Genomic DNA, 9,605 nt, shown 5'->3' with positions numbered 1-9,605 from the left:
GCACAACAATAAATACACACATCGATATCCCTGCCTACAACCATATATGTGCTGCATCCATTTACACACTGACTCCCATGTAACCTCAAGAAGTTGGTGTATAACCTTTTCATTCCATCAATCATATTTATTGGGCACTTACTGTGTGCAGAACACTGTACTAAGCACTTGGGAGAGTACACTATAACAATAAACAGACACTTTCCCCACCCACAACAACGTACGTGCTGTATCCATTTACTCACTGGCTCCATGTGTCCTCAAGAAGTTAGTGTACGACCTCTTCAGTTGCTCAGTTAATTGTATGTATTTAATGTTGGTATTTGTTAAGCGCTTACTATGTGCCGAGCACGAGCACTGTTCTAAGCGCTGGGGTAGACATAGGGGAATCAGGTTGTCCCACGTGGGGCTCACAGTCTTAATCCCCATTTTACAGATGAAGGAACTGAGGCACAGAGAAGTTGACTTGCCCACAGTCACACAGCCGACAAGTGGCAGAGCTGGGATTTGAACTCATGAGCCCTGACTCCAAAGCCCGTGCTCTTTCCACCGAGCCACGCTGCTTCTGTTTAGCACTTACTGTGCGCAGAGCACTGTATTAAGCGCTTGGAAAAGTACATTGCAACAATAAACATACACATTCCCTGCCCACAGTGAGTTTACAGTCTAGAGCGGGAGACGGACATTAATAGAAATTAATAAATTACAGATATGGACATAAGTGCTATGGGGCTGGGAGGGGAGAAGAATTAAGGGCCCTATCTCCTCCCCCCCGCCCCCAGCATTAACTATGCACTTGGTTGTGTGTCCCTTAAAAGAAGGGGGTATTTGTTAAGCGCTTACTATGTGCCAGGCACTGTACTAAGTGCTGGGATGGATACAAGAAAATCAAGTTGGACACAGTCCCTGTCTGTGATGTCACAGTCTTAATCCCAATTTTTTACAGATGAGGTAAATGAGGCACAGAGAAGTGAAGTGACTTGCCCACGGTCATACAGCAGACAAGTGGTGGAGCTGGGATTAGAACCCATGCCTTCTGACTCCCAGGCCTGTGCTCTCTCCACTAAGCCTCCCAGCTCAACAGCACTTTTGTACATATCCTTAGCCTCTACCATCTCCCCGTTCTGTTATTTTTTGAATTATCTGTCCCCTTCCTCTCCATAGACTGTAAGCTCCTTGTCGGCAGGGATCATGTCTACCAACTCTATTGTGTTACACTTTCCCAAGCGCTTAGTACAGTGTTCTTCATCCAGTTCTTGTCTTGTCTTATAACATCAAGTTGTTTCTGTCCTATAGCGATGCCCCGGACACATCTCTCCCAGAACCCTCCGCTCTCCATCAGCAATCATTCTGGTAGTGGATCCATAGAGTTTTCTCAGTAAAATTCAGAAGTGGTTTATCATTGCCGCCTTCTGCACAGTAAACTCGAGCCTCCGCCTTTGACTCTCCCCATGCCGCTGCTACCCAGCATGGATGAGTTTGACGTGTAGCCAATCACCTTCTACTCGCTAGCCACTGCCTAAGCTAGGAATGGAATGGGTAGGCCTCTGCTTGACTCTCCCTCCCAAAGCTGAGACTTGAAGAGTACTGGAAACTCTCCAGGTGCGACCCTGAGAGGGGTGCATCCAGTCAGGGCTCAGTAAATAAATACCATTGACTGAGTGAATGATTCAACTCAAAAGGGTTCGACTCTCCAATACTGATTGGAATCCAAAGAGGAGCTGAGAGATGAGCTAATCCATACATGAATAATAATAATAAGATTGGTATTTGTTAAGCACCTACTATGTGCCAGGCAATGCATTAAGCGCTGGAGTGGATACAAGCAGATCGGGTTGGACACAGTCCCTGTCCCACATGGGGCTCACAGTCTCAATCCCCTTTTTAGAGATGAGGTAACTGAGAAATAAATGACTTGCCCAACTAAACCAAGTCAGCCCCTTACCTTATATATTTGCCCAAACTCCCTTCCCACCTCAGGAAGTTTGGTAAAAGCCAACTCTGAATGATAAGTGCAATTTCCCCTATGTTATTATTACAAGACAGCGTCTAACATTTAGCTTAAATTTTCCTTTACTTAATTCCATCCCATTATTTTTAGTTATTTCAACCCAGAAAACTTTTATTTTTCTTGGAACTTGACCCAGAGGAACAGATGCTGAAGAAAGATTATGTTAAAGACCTTCCAAATGAGGAGAATTGAAACAGGCAAGACATAATCTTACTACTACCAACTGCAACATAGGATTTAAAAAATTACTTTAATATGTTCCACACACACACACAAGATTACTTTTTTTTTACATCTTCGGATGTCTCCCGAATTAGAATCATGACTAAGAACCAAGAAGGCATAACTAGAATGAATGAAGAAGCCATAGGAATTACCTTAAATTAGAGAGACATAAGACAGGTCAGATTGCTTATATAAAAGATGGCCCAGATTTTCATTACCTGAGAAGCAGATGCATATAGCAATAATTTCTTATCTGAACAACATTACAAAATGGGTCCCAAGTGTTTTTTTTTTTAATAAAGAAAAACACCTTTTAATTATCAGGACTAGAATCACTGTACTCAATGGTACTCAGTGCTTGAATATACAAATGAAAAACAATCCCTGGCCTCAAGTAATTTACAGTTTAATGGGGGTGACAGTGAACATTAATCTGCATATATACAGTAGTTAAGTCAAAGAATTGATGCAATAAACCTGAGTGAATATATAAAAATAAATAACACATATTAAACATATAAATTTATTTGTTTAATATACAAGACTTGATATGATCAAGTCATGGGAAAGTTAAATGAAAACTGCATACCGAAATATCTGCCAAAACTCCTAGTATGTCAATTTTTCAACATTCGAGACAGTTGAATGTCTAGGATATTTTGTAAATCAGTGTGACGGTCATAGTATTAAAAAAAGTAACATTCCACTATAAACAGTCAGTTGAGAACAATGAAATTCCATGTTTGTTTAAGCCCCGCTTCACTGGCTGAGAACTTCCTATAATGATGTTTTCTTTCTCCAGGTTTTCCTTGTTCTCATATTTTATCTGGATTTTTAAATGGTGAACATCTATATTGATTAAATATTTTCAATTCTGATGTTTCCGGTATACATTCAGTAAACTTTCCTCAGAGCTTAATAAATTGATGAGAATATAAATTTGAAGGAGAAAGGGATAACGAGAGGAAATGGGGATCTTTGGTTTGGTTGAAAATTTAGTTGTTACAGAAATCATTCATTCATTCAATCACATTTATTGAGTGCTTACTGTCTGCAAAGAACTATACTAGGCCCTTGGGAGAGGACCTTATAATAAGAAAGACACATTCCTGCCCATAACAAGCTCACAGTCTATAGGGGAGACAGACATTAATATAAATAAATAAATAAATAAATAAATAAATAAATAAATAAATAAATAAATAAATAAATAAATAAATAATAAGTTACAGATATATACACATATATCAGAAACAAGTTTCTAATATAGCCCCCTCCAAAAAAAGCAAATAATGATTAGCGTCAACAGGGGGGAAAAGATAGGAAATTGTAATTATAGTTAATTATAGCAATAATAATTATGGTATTTGTTAAGCGCTGACTTAATAATAATAATAATAATGTTGGTATTTGTTAAGCGCTTACTATGTGCAGAGCACTGTTCTAAGCGCAGGGGTAAACACAGGGGAATCAGGTTGTCCCACGTGGGGCTCACAGTCTTAATCCCCATTTTACAGATGAGGTAACTGAGGCCCAGAGAAGTTAAGTGACTTGCCCACAGTCACACAGGTGACAAGTGGCAGAGCTGGGATTCGAACTCATGAGCCCTGACTCCAAAGCCCGTGCTCTTTCCACTGCGCCATGCTGCTTCTCATAATAATGTTGGTATTTGTTAAGTGCTTACTATGTGCAGAGCACTGCTCTAAGCACTGGGGGAGATCCAGAGTAATCAGGTTGTCCCACGCGGGGCTCACAGTCTTAATCTCCATTTTACAGATGAGGGAACTGAGGCACAGAGAAGTTAAGTGACTTGCCCAAAGTCACACAGCTGGCAAGCATCAGGGCGGGATTAGAACCCACTTGTGCCAGGCACTGTACTAAGTGCTGAGGTGAGTACAAGCAAATTGTGTTGGACATAGTCCCTGTCTCACGTCGGGCTCACCGTCTCAATCCTCATTTTACAGATGAGGTAATGGAGTTACAGAGAAGTGAAGTGATTTGCCCAAGGTCACACAGCAGACAAGTGGCGGAATCGGGATTAGAACTCATGACCTCTGACTCCCAAGGCATGTGATCTATCCAATATGCTTTGCTTATTTTCGAGCAGACATTCTAATGTCAAAGTTTTGCTACCAAGTTTCAGGAATGCAGATTGAATGATGAACAAATACATGCTTGGATTTGAAATGTCTCACCCAGCAGTGAATGACATTGGAGATGTGAAAGCTAAATGATCAAAACTTGGTATCCAATGATAAGCTCTGCATGCCTAATTAAGCACATGATTTGTAATTAAGGATGCAATTTATTTTCAGTAATGATTGTTCAATCTCAAGCCACTAAAATGTTGCAAAGGTGAGGAGTGTGTTGACTGAGATGTTTTCCAAATGGAAGAGGAGTGAAGATTTCTCTGGATTCTCATTCTATTGTTCTAAGAAACAGAGAGAACTCCATTATGTTACATTTTTTCAGAACTCAATTAGAGAACAGCTTCCCTGAAGGGACGATTTTAACAGACGTTTAAGAGGTAACAGATGAGGTAACTGAGGCACAGAGAAATGAAGTGACTTACTCAAGGTCACACAGAAGACTTCTGATTCCTAGGCCCGTGTTCTATCCAATACGCCACGTTGCTTGTCAAAACGTGACAGCTGCTGAAATTGTAAGCTCTTTGAAGGCAGAAACCAGGCAGTTAATTCCATTATGCTCTCTCAAGACTTAAAACAGTGTTCTTCCCATAGCAGGTGCTTAATAAATTCTGCTGATTAATTCATTCAGTTGTATTTATTAAGTGCTTGCTGTGTGCAGAGCACTGTACTAAGCGCTTGGGAAAGTACAATACAACAATAAGCAATAATGTTCCCTGCCCACAACGAGCTCACAGTCTAGATGGGGGAGACAGATAGAATTACAAATAAATAAAATGACAGATATATATATCTAGATAGATAGATAGATATAGATAGATAGATAGATAGATAGATAGATAGATAGATAGATAGATAGATAGATAGATATATGCTTTGGGGCTGGGAGTGGGGAAGAGCAAAGGGAGCAAGTCAGGGTGATGCAGAAGGGAGTGGGAGATGAGGAAAAGTGGGGCTTAGTCTGGGAAGGCCTCTTGGAGGAGATGTGCCTTCAATAAGGCTTTGAAGGAAGGGAGAGTCATTGTTGGTTGGATTTGAGGGGAAGGTCGTTCCAGGCCAGAGCCAGGACGTAGGCCAGGGGTCGGCGGCAAGACAGGAGAGATGGAGGCACAGTGAGAAGGTTAGTACTAGAGGAGTGAAGTATGCGGGCTGGGTTGTAGAAGGAGAGAAGCGAGGTGAAATAGGAGAGGGCAAAGTGATGGACTGCTTTAAAGCCAATAGTGAGGATTAAGTATCTGTCTGGCTTAGCCTGGCAAGAAATGGCTTCATCTTTCCCTTAACTATTTTCAATGGTGTTGATGCAGGTGCGGGGATTTTACTCAGAATGCCGTGGGAACCCAATGGGTACCATAAGGATGTGTTTCATTGTTCTCTCTTCCTATTTAGATTATGAGCCCCATGTGGACCCTGATTATCCTGTATCTACTCCAGTTCTTACTACAGTCCTTGGCACATAATAAGCACTTAACGAATACCACAGTTATTATTATTTCCTTGTCAGGACCTCCTTGTTTGCACAGAACCCACTTTCAGGTTCTGCTGCAGTGTGAGTCTTACCCTGAAACATGGTGGGTGTTACGCCGAGAGACATAAGTTCCAACTTGTCTTTGATTTTTAACGTCCTTTTGGAGGAAGGAAAATGGAAAGGTCATTCTGCAAGCAAGTTATCATTTCTCATTTATACTATTAAGAATAAACATTCAACCAGTGGCTTATCTTGCCTTTAAAGTGGTTGAGAATGGCTTAGTACATGTTATGTATTAATGTTGGTATTTGTTAAGTGCTTACTATGTGCCGAGCACTGTTCTGAGCCCTGGGGTAGATACAGGGTAATCAGGTTGTCCCACGTGAAGCTCACAGTCTTAATCCCCATTTTACAGATGAGGGAACTGAGGCACAGAGAAATGAAGTGACTTGCCCACAGTCACACAGCTGACAAGTGGCAGAGCCGGAATTTGAACCCACGACCTCCAACTCCCAAGCTCATGTTCTTTCCACTGAGCCACGATGCAAGCAGTTGCAAGGAGAAATCTCTGTCAGACTGTAAGCTTCTTGAGGGCAGGGATTGTGTCTACTTTATTGTACTCTCCTAAGCACTTCTCCTTTCTCCACTGTCTTATGCGCTTGGATCTGTGACCTTTGGTCATTTGATATCCACCCCACCCTCAGCCCCACAGCAGTTAGGTAATTACTGTTATATTATGTATTATAAATTATTTATTTATATTGATGTCTGTCTCCCCCTTTAGACTGTAAACTCGTTGCTTATCGTGGGCAAGGTCAGAGTCTGCCAAATCTGTTGTACTATGTTCTCTCCAGTGCTTAGAACCGTGTTTTGCACAGAGTAAGTGCTCAATTAATGCCAAACATCTGACTTTGCATGCCACTTGGTCTCAAAATGTGAATAAGTGATTTTCCTGATAATGAAAGAGGGAAAGAGAGAGAGAGAGAGAACAGTCAGCAGTTCGTAGAAGAGCAGATGGAAACGGGAAAAGAATTGTCTCTTACCATTTCCATAGTATCAGTTTAGTTCATTCTTCAAATAATTCAAAAGCTTCGATTTCCTTAGGGTCACCACTTATTGAGATTAAAACTTTACTTTTACTTTGGATTCCATAAGATTCAGCCCCTTAGTGTATGAGGTTTTGTATATTTTTATAAGTAACTCATCACTTTAATACCTTTGAAACATCAACAGGTTTAGAGATCTTTTCATTGAATTAGAATAACTTTATTTCAAGGGGTGACTCTCAGACTTACTATTCATGAGTTGTCCATGCTGCAGCTTGCTCTAGTACTCTCTTAAGTTGATCTAGCCCATTACCACTAAATTAGGATACCTTATTTGACTTCCAGTAGAATTATGAATCGATCTTAAAGTTCTCTAATTCACCTAAGCGGCTTGCAATTTTAGCTGGGTCATCTATTCTCCTAAACTTTTATGTGGTGGCATATTCCCTAGTCTCTCCTAGAAGCCTAAATCTGTTGATTATCTGGGATACTCTATATACAATCTTGAAATAATCGCTAATAAAATTTTCAGTAATTATACCACACAGTGAAATGGCCTTCCAAGTAAATTTTGGAAAGCTGAGTCGGTTCCAGGTTTTAAATCAAAATTTTTAAATTCCTACTTTTAACTGGTTTTCATATCATGAAGTTCTCTACTGAGAGTTATAAGAGGAACATTATGCAGTTGTATTTTGTTGATAGTACATGGTATATTTCAGCCCTCTCAGGGTAGCACCTGGAGAGTTTCCAGTACTCTACCAGTCTCAACTAGGGCAGGGAGAGTCAAGCAGAGGCATCCTCATTCCATTCCTAGTTTGGCCAGTGGCTAGTGAGTGGAAGGCCATCTGCTACAAGTCAAAACTCACCTGTTCTGGGCAGCAGCAGCACCGGAGAAAGTCGGGGGCAGAGACTCAAGTTTACTGCGTGGAAGGAGGCAATGGTAAACTACTTCTGGATTTTGACCAAGAAAACTCTATGGATCAGAACAATTGCAGTTGGAGGTGGGGCGTTCTGGGAGAGATACATCCATGCCATCGCTATGGGTCAGAGACTACTCGACAGCTTAAGACAAGACAAGACATGGTATATTTAAATATGAAAATCATCACATTTCACTTTGGGGGACAGGGGAAATTTTGATTTCATTCATTTTAAGAAAATCGTTGGCATCCTGCTAATTTTAGTCCAGCCATGCTCTAAAAGGAAGAGGCCACAAAGCCACTAGCTAGAGATGAAGTTGGTTTTGTGTAGTCATATTAACATCAACTTTATCGTCAATTCCCTCAAGTGAAATTGATCCAGATGGTGAGAACCCATCATTTAGTAGTATTTTATGAAGCATTTACAGGGTGAGAACATTGTACTAAGTGCATAATAAAAATAATAATAATTGTGGTATTTGTTAAGCGCTTACTATGCGCTACTGTTGAGAGTTGGATATGGGTTTTACAAGAGGAATTTGGAGAGAAAATGTTCTTTGAAAAACAGTGCCTGATCTTCCCGAGCCATGATCAGTGTCTTTAATTGCTTGGATTTACACTCCCTGGATCCTACAAAAGCTGAGGAAAAATTCTGTAGTAGGCTTATGTAAACCAATTCTACCACTAGTGTCCATTTTCCAGGGTCTCTTCACTCTTTCAAGATATATTTGGAGGCAATTCTTTGTCTTGAGCGGAGAGAGCCTGCCTGGGGGCAGGCGAAGCCAAGGTCAGTATACTGAGCAAGGGACTGGGCAGCAAGGCATCTGGGTTTTTAGTCCTGTCCTGCCACTGGCCTTGGGCAAGTATATTTATATACACAGTCCCTGTCCCACATGGGGCTCAGAGTCTAGGTAGCCGGAAGTAGGATTTAATCTCCATTTTACAGAGTAGGAAACTGAGGCCCAGAGACGTGAAGTGACTTGGCCAAGGTCACCCAGCAGACAAGTGGTGGAGCCATGACCTTCTGACTCTCAGGCCCATGCTCTTTCCACTAGGCCATGCTCTCAAGGAGTTTACAGTCTAGCTGATGTTTCAAATGGACACCCCTCCTCTCTTCCTAACTCACTCTGAATATCATAGAGCATGGCTTGGTGGAAAAAACATGGGCCTGGAAATCAGAGGACCTGGGTTCTAATTCCAGTTCAGCTGCCTGCCTGCTGCGTGACCTTGGAAAAGTCAGTTGTCTCAGTGCCTCAGTTTCCTCAACTGTAAAATGGGGATTAAATAGCTGGTCTCTCTAACTTAGGGGCAGGTTGTGTTCCAATTATATCGACCCCAGTGCTGCACATGTAGAAAGTGCTTAACAAATATCATTACTGTATTCAAGAATGGACTCTTAAGTGGGTGACGGCCCGGTGATGGCCATAGCTCCAAAATAATCTGTCTCAGAAGTATGTTTCTCCCATGGACAGATGAAGTAACTGAGGTACAGAAAAATGAAGTGAGTTGCTCAAGATGACTCATTCTCCTACCCATTCTCCCCACCAGTTGTCTCTCAGTGCCTGCTACTGGGACCGTGGGGGACCAGGCAAAGGAGTGTGCATGGCTGAGTGCAAACCATCACCGCTACTGCAAAAATAACTCGTGACATAATAAGCCCTCTTAACCGTTGGCTTTTGAAAAATGCCCTCCTCAGATGGCAAAGGGCAGAAAAGTTGTCCTACCCTGTTTACATGGACACAATAACATTCACAGTCCTGGATAAAATCAGCCACATCTTCAAACTAAAAG

At 41.4% G+C, this 9,605-nt stretch overlaps 1 non-coding gene across 1 annotated transcript; it reads left to right on the top strand.

Annotated features, from left to right (window-relative positions):
* Positions 1–7,612: 7,612 nt before the first annotated feature.
* LOC114812457 lies at positions 7,613–7,750 on the top strand. Its single transcript, XR_003760109.1, has one exon. It is a non-coding gene; the product is annotated as a small nucleolar RNA SNORA7 (small nucleolar RNA).
* The last annotated feature ends 1,855 nt before the right edge of the window (positions 7,751–9,605 follow it).

Source organism: Ornithorhynchus anatinus, chromosome 5 (assembly GCF_004115215.2).
Source record: "Ornithorhynchus anatinus isolate Pmale09 chromosome 5, mOrnAna1.pri.v4, whole genome shotgun sequence".
In the NCBI taxonomy this organism is placed as follows: domain Eukaryota; kingdom Metazoa; phylum Chordata; class Mammalia; order Monotremata; family Ornithorhynchidae; genus Ornithorhynchus; species Ornithorhynchus anatinus.
Note: the sequence above shows the minus strand (reverse complement) of the source record. Positions and strands in the feature narration are given on the sequence as shown.